General features: G+C 37.7%; 2 long non-coding RNA genes across 2 annotated transcripts; one reads left to right on the top strand and one right to left on the bottom strand.

The window, feature by feature from the left end:
• The first annotated feature begins 560 nt into the window (after window positions 1–560).
• LOC146458344 (uncharacterized) lies at window positions 561–8,819 on the top strand. Its single transcript, XR_014858236.1, has 3 exons — window positions 561–779; window positions 7,382–7,427; window positions 8,334–8,819. It is a non-coding gene; the product is annotated as an uncharacterized LOC146458344 (long non-coding RNA).
• LOC146458345 (uncharacterized) lies at window positions 2,122–6,580 on the bottom strand. Its single transcript, XR_014858237.1, has 2 exons — window positions 5,686–6,580; window positions 2,122–5,471 (listed from the first exon to the last, which is right to left on the bottom strand). It is a non-coding gene; the product is annotated as an uncharacterized LOC146458345 (long non-coding RNA).
• Window positions 8,820–11,722: the final 2,903 nt, after the last annotated feature.

The following is an 11,722-nucleotide window of genomic DNA, read 5'->3' as shown; positions in this document are numbered from 1 at the left end:
AAACTAAAGGAAATAAAGCTGTACAATATACTAAGAGATCGAAAGTACTGAAAGTAACGCATCTCATGAAATTGCTCCCTCGACACCGATAATCAGATCCTTGCGAAAAAAATTAAAAGTCCGCTCTGGCAAACAGTTATATACTTTGGCAAACTCGGTAGTTAACGATTGACTATTTTTCTACCCAGGGTTGAGCTCTCGACCTTAAATATTCAGGGGTTTGCTTATATAGTCGCCTTTTGTAAAAAGGTCCATGACAATAACAGACCCGTAGAGGCGATTTGTTTACACGCCGCGGGAACAATGATGGTTTGAAAATCTTTCTAAAATTCTAAGAAGCCCTAAGAAAATCGAACCACAGCAAGGTTACATCTGCAGCTATCTTCTTGTGTGGGATAATTATCGCTACTTACCGAGATATCTGCGGTAGCGTAGTAAATTGTTGAAAATAAGAAAATTAAAATTGCCGCCATTTTTGAAACTTTTGGTGCCCAGTGCTCACGCAGAGTTCGCGCATGCTTTTTGTGTTTTTCCACCTTAACCCCTGTAGCGTTGCAGTTTGGTCTTCGTGGCGGGTATGTCTTCTCACCTTGTAACCAATAATGAACGTTCTTCTTTCCACCAATGAAACTGCGTTGTGATCGTGTCCTCTGTGATTATTTTGACAAGGGAGGGGATCAACTTGGTCGACTTTCGCCGGCGATAAGCATTAAGAAGTCGCCATTTTGAACTAAACACGAACTGAACTGAACCATCGCGAGATGACTCGTGAATTGCAGGTAAGCAGCCTTTGTATTATTTTCGTGCAGTGTTTTGCAGGACTTTTCTTTGTACTGTAAACTACATTCGATGCCAGTTGAAACCCGGATGGCTGACGCAAAGCTGTCGTCCTTTTGCTAGATGTGCTAGTTTTAATTTCGAGATCTGTGCAATGGTTCTGTGGAACTTAAACTGCGGAACACTTTATTACCTGATGCACGTTTTCCTGGTTTTACAAGTATCATAAGTTCGACTTCAGCTCGAGAACAATAAAAACTTGCTGATTGACCATGCCCCTGGGCAGGATGAAAGTCATCTCACCATGCATGATAAACTTTATCTGACCCAAAATTATTTCCATCTTGTCCTTGCTGGAAACCACGTACCCTGCTGGCAGAGCTTTTCTTAACTCCACAGGAAGAAAGAAAGGCTCTGCAGAAATTGTGTTTTATGGAGTATGCTCATATTTGCTTGGATATACTGTAGTTTCAAATTCAGGGTGTCTGAAAAACTCAGACCTCAGACCCTGGAAAAGCTCAGACCCCCTTAAAGATCATTTTGGGACTTAGCGTCCTGTCACAACATTGATGATCAACCAAAAGCTAAATTTTACAAATACAAAATGTTAATTGTTAAGACTGGTGATAGTTGATCATTCACCGAAGTGGAGGTGAATAGTGATGGATATTTACCCAGCCGCAAAGCGGTGAGGTAAATATCCATCACTTTCACCGACACTGAGGTGAATAATTGTTTTAGTATATACCACACAAGCTGAATAACCAGTGGACCACAAAATTATTTTATTTCTGACAATATTTATTCAGATAATACTGACAAAATGGTATGAAATTTAAAAAATCTTGCACACCACGTGGTAAGCAATTTCTCATGCAGTAGAAAGTTCTGTCTCACTTCCTTGCAGACAAATAAAACTTTTGGAGACACTTGTTTAGTTCCTACAGTTGTTGCCATTTATGTATTTTTTTAACAGCCACCTTGTTTATTGAGTAACCATGGCGAAACGGGTAGTACTTGGCTAATGACCTCCAAACTAGCCAATCAGTACATGCGAGAAGTACTATTCACTTGTGTGGTATATACTAATTTTATCTGTTTGGGGTGATCTACCGCACCGCTATCGTAAATTCAATTCAATGGTATTTAGGCATTTTAAAACTTTTCTTTAGTGCTGAGTTAGGTGACACACAGCCAGATTTTATTATTAACAGGACCTAGCACCACTGTGACCTTGAAAATTATGCTATTAGTGTTTTTTGTTTCTAAACTAGTTGTTGTCACCAAAGGATTATTTTCAACTTGTGTTAAATATTTATGGCTTTCAAGCCTTTTACTGAAGTGTTTGTTTGCCTTGTTTGATGGCTAATTGTGCATTTTAGGAGTATCTGGTCACTGCAGCCTGATATTGTTATGGCAAAATGTTTGTAACCAGTATCTGTTTCTGAGACACCCTTCAAATTCAGGCCAAGTCCTATGGCTTCAAATTAGTGTTTACCCAACAACAGCAACAAGCTTCCCCTAAATGGAAAATTTTGGAATTCAGATATCAGTAACTGCTTCCATCTCGATACCACTGAGGCCTTCAATTTTCACTGTTGAGTAAAGGTACACGCAAGTCATTTGAATTGTTGTGTGAATCATTTTGAAAGGCATTTCCTCACCAGAACTATGCACTTCTTTCAAAACTTATGGAAAAGCTGTAATTTAGGAACACAAAGAATCAGTCAATTGAAGGGCTGGGAGCATAACGGACCTATGTCGAATTTCAGCCCGTTTTTCGATTTTGCTTGGATTTGTCCGAATTTTTGCATGTGAACTTCAATTCGATTGAAAAACATTGTCCAGTGTTTTTTTCCGCCGATTTGTGTTTCATATTGGGAATAGTTACCATCTTCTAAAGAAAAATCGATAACATGATAGTCAATATGGATGACCAAAAGGACAATGCATTGAGTATTAATATTTGTATTAAATATAAACTTGTGGTCTTTGAACCATGGGACACAAAAGCGGTCTTTCTCGCGGGAGAAACGAAAAGAATTCTGTTATGCTTTTATTTGATTCTGTTACAAACTACTACATGCGTGACAGGAATGTAAGAAACGCACAACAGATACAATACGTCATCAAAATGTCAGCACATTTCTTGGCCACAGTTCTCACCACTAAAAAGTCATTTTTATATGTTCGCTGGCAATGTATTACCTTTAGCAGCACATAAATGCTTTGTTTATCATTTGATCACCATGTTGAAATGCTTTCCTAAATGTGTTTCACAGAGAAAATCTATTTTCGAACAGTTCTCACCCCATTACGTAAAAATAATTCAAAATTCTATTAATTTCTCTATTGCGACATGGATGAGAACTGTTGCCAAAGTACTAAGATGCACTTTTGCTGTGATCAAAAGGGGTAGAATAGAAGGGCAACAAATCGGTTTTTCATTGAGAGAAAACTTATCTCGAAACAAGCCATTTCCTTCCCTGCAACACGATTTGAATAAGCAAGAACTGAGGGCGAGAACTGTTACGCATTGAAAGAAAACTAAGTTCTATGTCACGCACTGCGTGACTTACGGCTTTACTGGCTTTCAAGAGAGCGGTCTTTGTATGAAGTGCAGTTATTTTCCCTAACGGTTAAGTGAAACGTTACAGCCACTAGTTGGTTCTATCGCCTCGAAGGGAAAACACAAAATTGGAGCTAGCATTTTGGTGAAATCACGCTAAAGCTATTTGCGCCACACTTAACCTACGGCTAAAAAGTAACTTTCTTGACATCGTTAATGCACAAAGCAAAAATATGCACCATACGACTTGGCTGACCGCAAGCCATAACTTACTTTACAATGTTTCCGCTTCCCAAATAGGCACGGTCACCTTATAACCAGAACGCGCGGTCCGAGTCCTCTTAACCGACGAGTACGACGTGGACGACATCTCTAACAACATTACCCTTCCAAGCGCGTTCACTGGTAAACAAGCAAACCACCACATCCCCCCCCCCCCAACTCAGTGTTGTTTTCTAGGTCACGAACAGTCTCCTGGCAAGCATCACCTTCCAAATCAACATTGCATAAGGGGGAGGGGGGGAGGGAGAAGTAACTGTGGTAGAATTACGAAGAGAGAAACAGTAAGTGAGTGGTTTTTCCATCTGTTTTCAGTTGTCATTGCATAGGGGGAGGGGGTGGGAGAGAGAAGTAAAGTTCTGTGGTAGAATTAACAAGAGAGAAATCGTAAGCAAGTGGTTTTTGCGCTGTTCGTGTTTGGTTTTCTCAAGGAGTTTTGTGCACGGTTGTAAAACCGCGAAATGTTTTTTAAACCTGGGAGAGCAAAAATTCGGACAAATCCGAGCGAAATCGAAAACCGGGCTAAAATTCGACATAAGTCGGTTATGCTCTCAGCCCTTCAATTGTTTTTCAAAGGCAGAATGATTATTTGAAATAAATGTGATGGTATCTTTCAAGCCTAGTGAATGAATGAGAAATTGATGTATTATTCTAGAAAGTGACACAGGCATGCTCAGAAAAAAGAAATCCAAGTGCTCCGATCAGGAGTCGAACCTAAGACCTTCCGATTACTAGTTCAGATGCTCTACCACTGAGCTATAGGAGACTCGTGGGAGCTTAGGCCAATATACCACACGTTCAACATTCAAATCCTAGCAGTATGAAGGATATTTGCCCCATGAACCTAGTTTAATGGCCTTTGCTCCTATGAGTCTCCTGTAGCTCAGTGGTAGAGCATCTGAACTAGTATTCGGAAGGTCTTAGGCTCAACTCCTGATAGGAGCACTCAGATTTCTTTTTTCCGAGTGTGCCTGTGTCACTTTCGAGAATAATACATCATAAGTCAGTTAGCAAATAATGATTTCTTTGCTTTTAACTCTGACTTTTAATTCCATGTTTAAGCTGTCAAGTATTCCTCAAAGTGTGTTTGCTTTAGCATTCTAAAAGTGGAGGTGTGTGATGAAGTCTTATTAAGCATAGATTCAAAACATTACTCCATCGAGGCTCTCAAGCTTATAAGAAATTGTTTTGCCTTGGTGCAGTGGGCTCATTTTTGGCTTTCAGTTTTTAATTTATTTTAAAAATGATATGTGCACTGTCAAAACCGGTCTAATGACAGAAAACCAGAGTGACTAGGCCAAAAGTTTGGACTTAATAGAGACCTCAAAGGCTTGACATGATTTCTGCAGTCTGAAAACGTTTGTCACAGTTCATGCCAGTCCTTACACTGTTAAACACGGGTGAAATAATTCTGGGATGAGCTAATCTGAGAGCAAAACCATGTAAACAACATCATGGAAATGACTGGACACCAAGCTGAACTTGTCCCAGAATGAGAAGTGCTCCATGTAAACAGGCTGTTAGTCTACTTGGCAGCCATTGTTCTGGAGATGTACTGTGTAGTGATCTCAATAACAACTTTTGTAGTACTAATAAAATTTAAGATTCTGTACTCTTAAGTAATAAAAATCATAAAATTTGGGAACAATCTATTTAGACCAACCAAACTTCATTAGCCCTGTTGAAAGAACAAATATGTTCCCAAAGTTTACAATAAAATAATAATTGTTGCCTTCAGCAAAGAGATTTGTGTTGCATAAGTTTCTTGTGCAAGAAAGCAGCACTTCCTAACAACAACCCATGCATTTCAAGGTGACTGGGTAAAATTGTAAGAACACTGACTGCGCTGTGATGGCAATTTTTGTCAATGATCCTGATCACAATGAAAAGCAATGGAGGTCACTCAATACACTTGTACTGTAAAAATTTGAATTTATTATAGCCCGCAAAATCTTCAGTAGAATGAGTGCTAGAGGCGCTTTATTTTTTAAGGCCAATTTAGACAGTACAGCTTTTGCTTATGACTGTTGCATGCAATTTCTTTTTTGTGCGCTGCTCACGTCATGAAAAAAATTGTACACAACTCTCGTCATTCAACATGCCCATTGCCTACAACTATGACTGTCATACATATAGGATTTTAAAATATGTTTCACAATCCTACAATATTTTATATGTCATGCACAACAAGTTGTAAGTTTGATTTACATGAAACATGAGTCAAGAATTTTTAATGAGTCCAGAGATTTTTGTAGCCTCCCACGCAGTCGTTTTTAGGGGACTCGTATTACGAGGTAATACGAGTCCCCTCAAAACGACTGTGTGGGAGGCTAGAGATTTTTGAGGCTATCTGTAAAATCAAAGTCAACGAACAGTTTGACTTATTCACTGAAGATTTTCTGTGAAAAAAACCGGATACTTTTTTTTCCAGATAGAACATCATGAATTCTTTAAACAAGAAACTGAACTTCAGGAGACAGGGTATATGTAGCTAGGGTAATGTAAATTGTCTGACTGGTAAAAAAGAGCTTGACCAATATCAAATAACTTCAAACCCCAACCCTAGATCAAATAATGATACTCCCTTGGGTTGGGCTAATAAACTTTATCTTTACAGGGTGGCCCAATCAGCAGCAAGGCTGGTATCCATAGGGGCCCTGTAAGTTTGTGGATATTAATTGACCTATTGATAGACTAAATACATGTATTTTTGGTAAACTTATTATCAGAAGATTGGCCAGAAGACAACCTTGGGTGGTCACCTTTTTTAGATAGAATGCTGTGCAACTGTATAATATTGGGAAGAATGCCAATAACACAAACCAACACTGGAATAATTAACCCTTAATATCAAAGAACAAATTCTCCTACCTTTTTCCCATACTTTTCCTATAAAAGTACTTGGGAGACGTTATTAAAATATCAAGAAATTTCATTTTGGGTTATCATATCCTTAATTCTCATGACCTCAGGGGTGGAATAAGCATTGATATTACTAGGGGAAATTTGATACTGATCACTGTTAATACAATACAAGTCAGAATAATAATATTATTCTTGTGTGTTTATTATGTATACCAAATAGGTTTTTAGCTATATTTTTTAAAAATGTTTTCATGCTATGATCTTCAGATTTAATAACTTAAATATTCCTTTATAAATTATTTTTCAGCTAGGTCACTCACTTTTCTAAAGTTCTTCACTTCCAAGTGTACTAAAGTTTCTATCTTTTATACATGCAGACATCCATAAGAAATTGACCAGTTCTCTTTTTATGGTCAGTCTCAACTTTTAGTGAACTGTGCATGTGCTGCATGAAACTGTCCTACTCTTGAACAGCAAAGACAAAAATCATGTTAAACAGCTTGGGATTTATGCAACCTGAATTTCTCTGTATACTGAGCAAATAAAAGTTTTCACCTACATCTAGACCGAGAATGCTGTATTATTCGGTAAGTGAAACAGGCATACTCGGAAAAGGAAATCATGTAGACTGTTTTACAATAAAAAAAAGGAAATAACTTTATAATCTACAAGAGGCAAAATAAAAGACTGCAGGGTTTGTTTTCCTTAGGCCATTTGGTGCACTTTGTCTGCTTTGTCAAGTCAAGAATTCAATCATTGTTGATGAAAAATAACCTGTCTATTCAGATAGGCCACTCTGAAATAATAATAACCAATCTTAATCATCATCATCATTATCATCTTCTTATCATGGTAACAATTAAGTTTCTTGATATTTCTGATTTTATGTAGATTAAGGGCAGATGGATGAAATTGGGATCAAGAATTAGCTGAACAGGTAAGTTCAAACATGGAAGCTACTTAAGACAAAGTAGTGAGATCAAATAAACAGTAGTTGTAAGTGTTCGGCAGTAGTTCCTATCTAACCAAACTATTGTAAATGCATTATAGACAATTCACTACCTTACAGAGAGCAGTAAGTTAATTATGAAAAGTCAATCCATTTTAAAGGGGCTATATCATGGGGATTTTTATGTGTTTTGATCAAGAATTGTGCTGCAACTGAATCTAAGTACCTATTTCTGTTTGTGAAATGCCCCCAAAAACACCAATAAAAAGAAGATGTCAAGTTTTCAATTTTTAGCAATTTTTCAAAGACACAAGAGGACTTGAAAAAGTTGGCCGTTTTTTTCAAGTTACAACCCACTTCTATCTTCGCCATCTGTAGCCAGACTTGTAATTACGTGTAATCACAGTGTACACTATAGTGTTGTAACTTTTAACAAAACTGCAACCTTCATTTTTGGGCTTGCATGTGTGAAAGTGCATCTAGGTACTTCAATGAAAGTGTTACTTAAAGTAACTGACATTGTCCTCCAACCATTTTCTTAGCAACATAGGTCATTCAATGCCTTGTGACATCACACCTGGGTATACATAACCTTGGCTAAAACGGCAACGCAACTGTACTAACAGAAATTGTCATTGTCAGATTCACGCTTGGTCAATACTTACCAGCCCTTACCCTTGCTGAAGGGAATGTTAGACAAAATAGACATTACCTCGCTCCGAAGACCGCTTTCCACTTTAGGGAATAATACACAAACTCTAATTTTCACCATCCCTCCAATAACTGCCACGTGGGCTACAAACGTACTTTTCCTAACTCAATACTGGTTGAAAACTTATCTGTGTGCGTAGTGAGGATATTTTTTGATTAATTTATTTTGCTTTTCTGAAATAGATTGACAGAAACATAACTGGAGTTATAATTGGATGAAGCACCGCAGAAGATACATAAGAAGACTAAGAGGCAGATTATGAGGACATGATGAAAATAATGGAACTTTGTGCAAAAAAGTTTGTTGAATTAAAGAAACTCACATTGAACGGCCAGCATCAAGTTGAAGTCAATCTATTGTACCATTCTGAGAGAATCGCTGCTTGTAAACCATTTACACTTTTAAACTTTAAACGATTCGTTAATTCTTTTAGTTGATTCTTTCGCCCGTACCAAGAGAGCCATTTTTTTTACGAGATTTTAAAACAAACAAACAAATAAACACATCAAAATTGAATGAAGTCTTAGCTTTGGAATAAATTTGCTTTAAACGTAAGAAGTCGCCATCTATATCCATACACTTATTTATAGCTTGTTTTGCAGCGCTTGGTGCACTGATAAATGTTGCAAATGTCATAGATAACAGAATAAACAGAGAGTTGAAAGGTTGTGGAGATAGACAGTCATATCATGTCTAGGAGGGGCTCAAGATTTTGAGCTATTGATGAGTCAGGGAACATTGTTAGATTAGCCTTAGCGTCTAACCAAGGGGAATCAGCTCAGTTAATTCAGCGAGTTGAATTCAGTAGACACACACAATTGTGGTTCAATGGCTGCTTGTATTTTGCTAGTTCACTCTAAAGCTCAGCTACAACATTCTCTGACGAAGAACTTCTCGCGTTGCTTTTATGTTGGTTGGAGTATGATTGACAACCTACTGTCAAAAACTCATCAACTACTAACATAGGCTTACGTAAGCCCTTCTATGATTGGTTAGTGTTGGAATTGGAAATGAGTACCTTCCCTTTATTTACAGTGAGAAATGTACCGTCCTTTCAAGATTTTCACTAGGTTCTTCGATATGTCCAACCAAAATAAAGCAACGGGAGAAATATAAAAATTACAGTGAATATTTGTATCGATAAAAAACTACACATTCACAATCACTAGTTTGTAACATACTCGGATGAAGTTTCAGGCAGTGTTCAGTGTTCTTGTTGTAAAACAACAACTTTCCGAGAAGAAAGGCGGTACTACAAGTCCACGCCTATTTCCATAAATTAAGGTGTACATGTTTACAACTTTCAGCTACCTTATTAAAGATACAGTACGTGGTTACAGAACAAAAAGTATTGACATTGACAGTCACCTTCAAATGAAAAGATCTAAAGATTATTTTTATTAAAATAAATACAGTAAAAACTAACTTAAATAATAAGATATCGGCTGGTATAGATTCGGTAAGAAACACTGAATACCTTTACTAGAAAACGATAAAAAACAAGAAGGATGGCCATTTCCAGGCAAATGCCAGCGAAAGGTTAACTTAAGGTCAGATACAATAAATTACGGTTTGATCTTATGTAAACAATGTATTGTTCTTGAGGAAAAACTTATTTTAAACATATTTGGTAGAAGGATCAATTTCCTGGGAAACAATCCAAAACAGAACACCTGCTTATACCAAATCTATACCAGGAGAAAACAACATTTGATCAGAGCTAGATCAGCATTATACTAAAACATAAATAGAAGGACAAACCATTGAACTTTTAAATGTTTTTATCCCTTTGACTCGAATATTCCCGTAAATAACGTATATGTTGTACCGCTTCCCAACACCGAACAATAGATAAACCCCAGTAAACCAATCATAAAATATTACAAGAGTGAGTTTCGACATTGTTCGTATTTTTATTGTTTAACAACATGAAAAGATCATCTCACTGGCACAAATTCTTGAGGGATCTCACCAGCCATCGACCATATGTTATTTGTCCCGTTGAATTAGCTGAACAGTAGATTTGCAAAAGGAAAAATATTGGCTTGCGGAAAGAACTATTTATGAAGGCTCTTAGTAGTTTTCCATTCTTGCTCGTAATGCTAACGAAAATCAGCGGCCGATTTTGCTTTGATGAGGCCTCTTTAACCCGCTAAACGTTCGAGTAATGAGTTGTAAAATTCGATTGAGGTACGATTTTCCTTTCTATCTGTGAATATATTAACTTTCATGATGTTCCAGCTGGCTTCAATGCTGAACACACTTTTTCATTAATTGAAGAGAGGAAAGACTTCTATTGATCATCATAAGCAACCCTATTGACCAACGCTGTTGGTAGACACCGGCGCGCGGACAAAACTTTGTAAGGGGCGCTGAACGCAATTTAATGGAACTTGTTAGTCGTTTGTGAACAGAGACGGTTTTAGGATTTTTGTTGCCCAAATATATCTTGGCTACCAGAATTCAGTGCTGTCTATAACACAGAGGATTTGTAGTACCATTTTCTCTGCGTTTTACTAGACAAGTTGTGGCTTGTACAATGTGCTAAGGGTTCCGCCTAGAAGCCACAGTATTCCGAGTGATCAGAGAGTGAAGGAGGGGGAGGAAAAGTTAACGTGTGGGGAAAAGTATGACTAGGGGAAAAAGGGGAGAGCGTGTACACCTTCACTCATTTATGGCGTAAACTACTGGGCCCTTTCATTTGTCATTCGAGTGCTTTTGCTTTTCGATATTGTTTTGATTCACGAAGTTGAGGTTTTTTGGATGATGTAAATAGCCCATCTTGTTTTTATTTTCCCGGGGCTTTCAGCGCCCAGGTATTACGACGGCTTTGATCCTAAGAAACTGGATCTCCCTGATTGGTTAAGCTCAGTGTCATTCTTCACGCGTTGAGTGAGGCTATTTTACCAGTAAATACGTGATTTTCGATCATTTGATTACAAGGTATGGCATGAGAACTTAATTCGTGCTCCGATAGTAGACCATTTTTCCCGACAAAGTATAATCATTTACGACTGGGAAGCAGCAGCAAATACAAAACGTATAAACAAATAACAGGATGATATCTGTACTGATGAAGGGCCTATCGCACATTGTTAAGAAGTCAATCAGATAACAACAGATTGCTGTTCTGATGAGAACCGAATTACCAAAAAGTACGTCATCGTAAAACAACTTTGCTCGAGGGTCAAAGAAATCGGCCGGTGCTGTAGAAGAGCCTGTTATTTCCACTCCCCTTCACCTCCCACCAAAATAAAAAATAAAACTTGCGCTGGGTGGCAGTGATTTATCTGATTTGAAATCACTTGAAAAACTGGATTATAATGGATAAAAAAAAAATGAAATAATTGACTGATAGTTCATCGTGCTGCCAATTGCTGAGCTCCTTTCTCAGTGCGGTTTCAAGTGTTCCGAATTACTCAGTCTGAATTGGACTCACTAGGTGCCACAAAGCAACGCACTTTCAACATAACTTTTCAACTTTATTTATTGCCCAAAATCACTGACAGGTATCGTTACATTAGTATTTCTTAACCCTTTAAGCCCCGAGGGAAATGCCAAATTTTTCTAA

The sequence above is a fragment of the Pavona decussata genome, unplaced genomic scaffold (genome assembly GCF_977016875.1).
Source record: "Pavona decussata unplaced genomic scaffold, jaPavDecu1.1 SCAFFOLD_233, whole genome shotgun sequence".
NCBI lineage: Eukaryota > Metazoa > Cnidaria > Anthozoa > Scleractinia > Agariciidae > Pavona > Pavona decussata.
The sequence above is the reverse complement of the archived record's forward strand: the minus strand, read 5'-3'. Positions and strand labels throughout refer to the sequence as shown.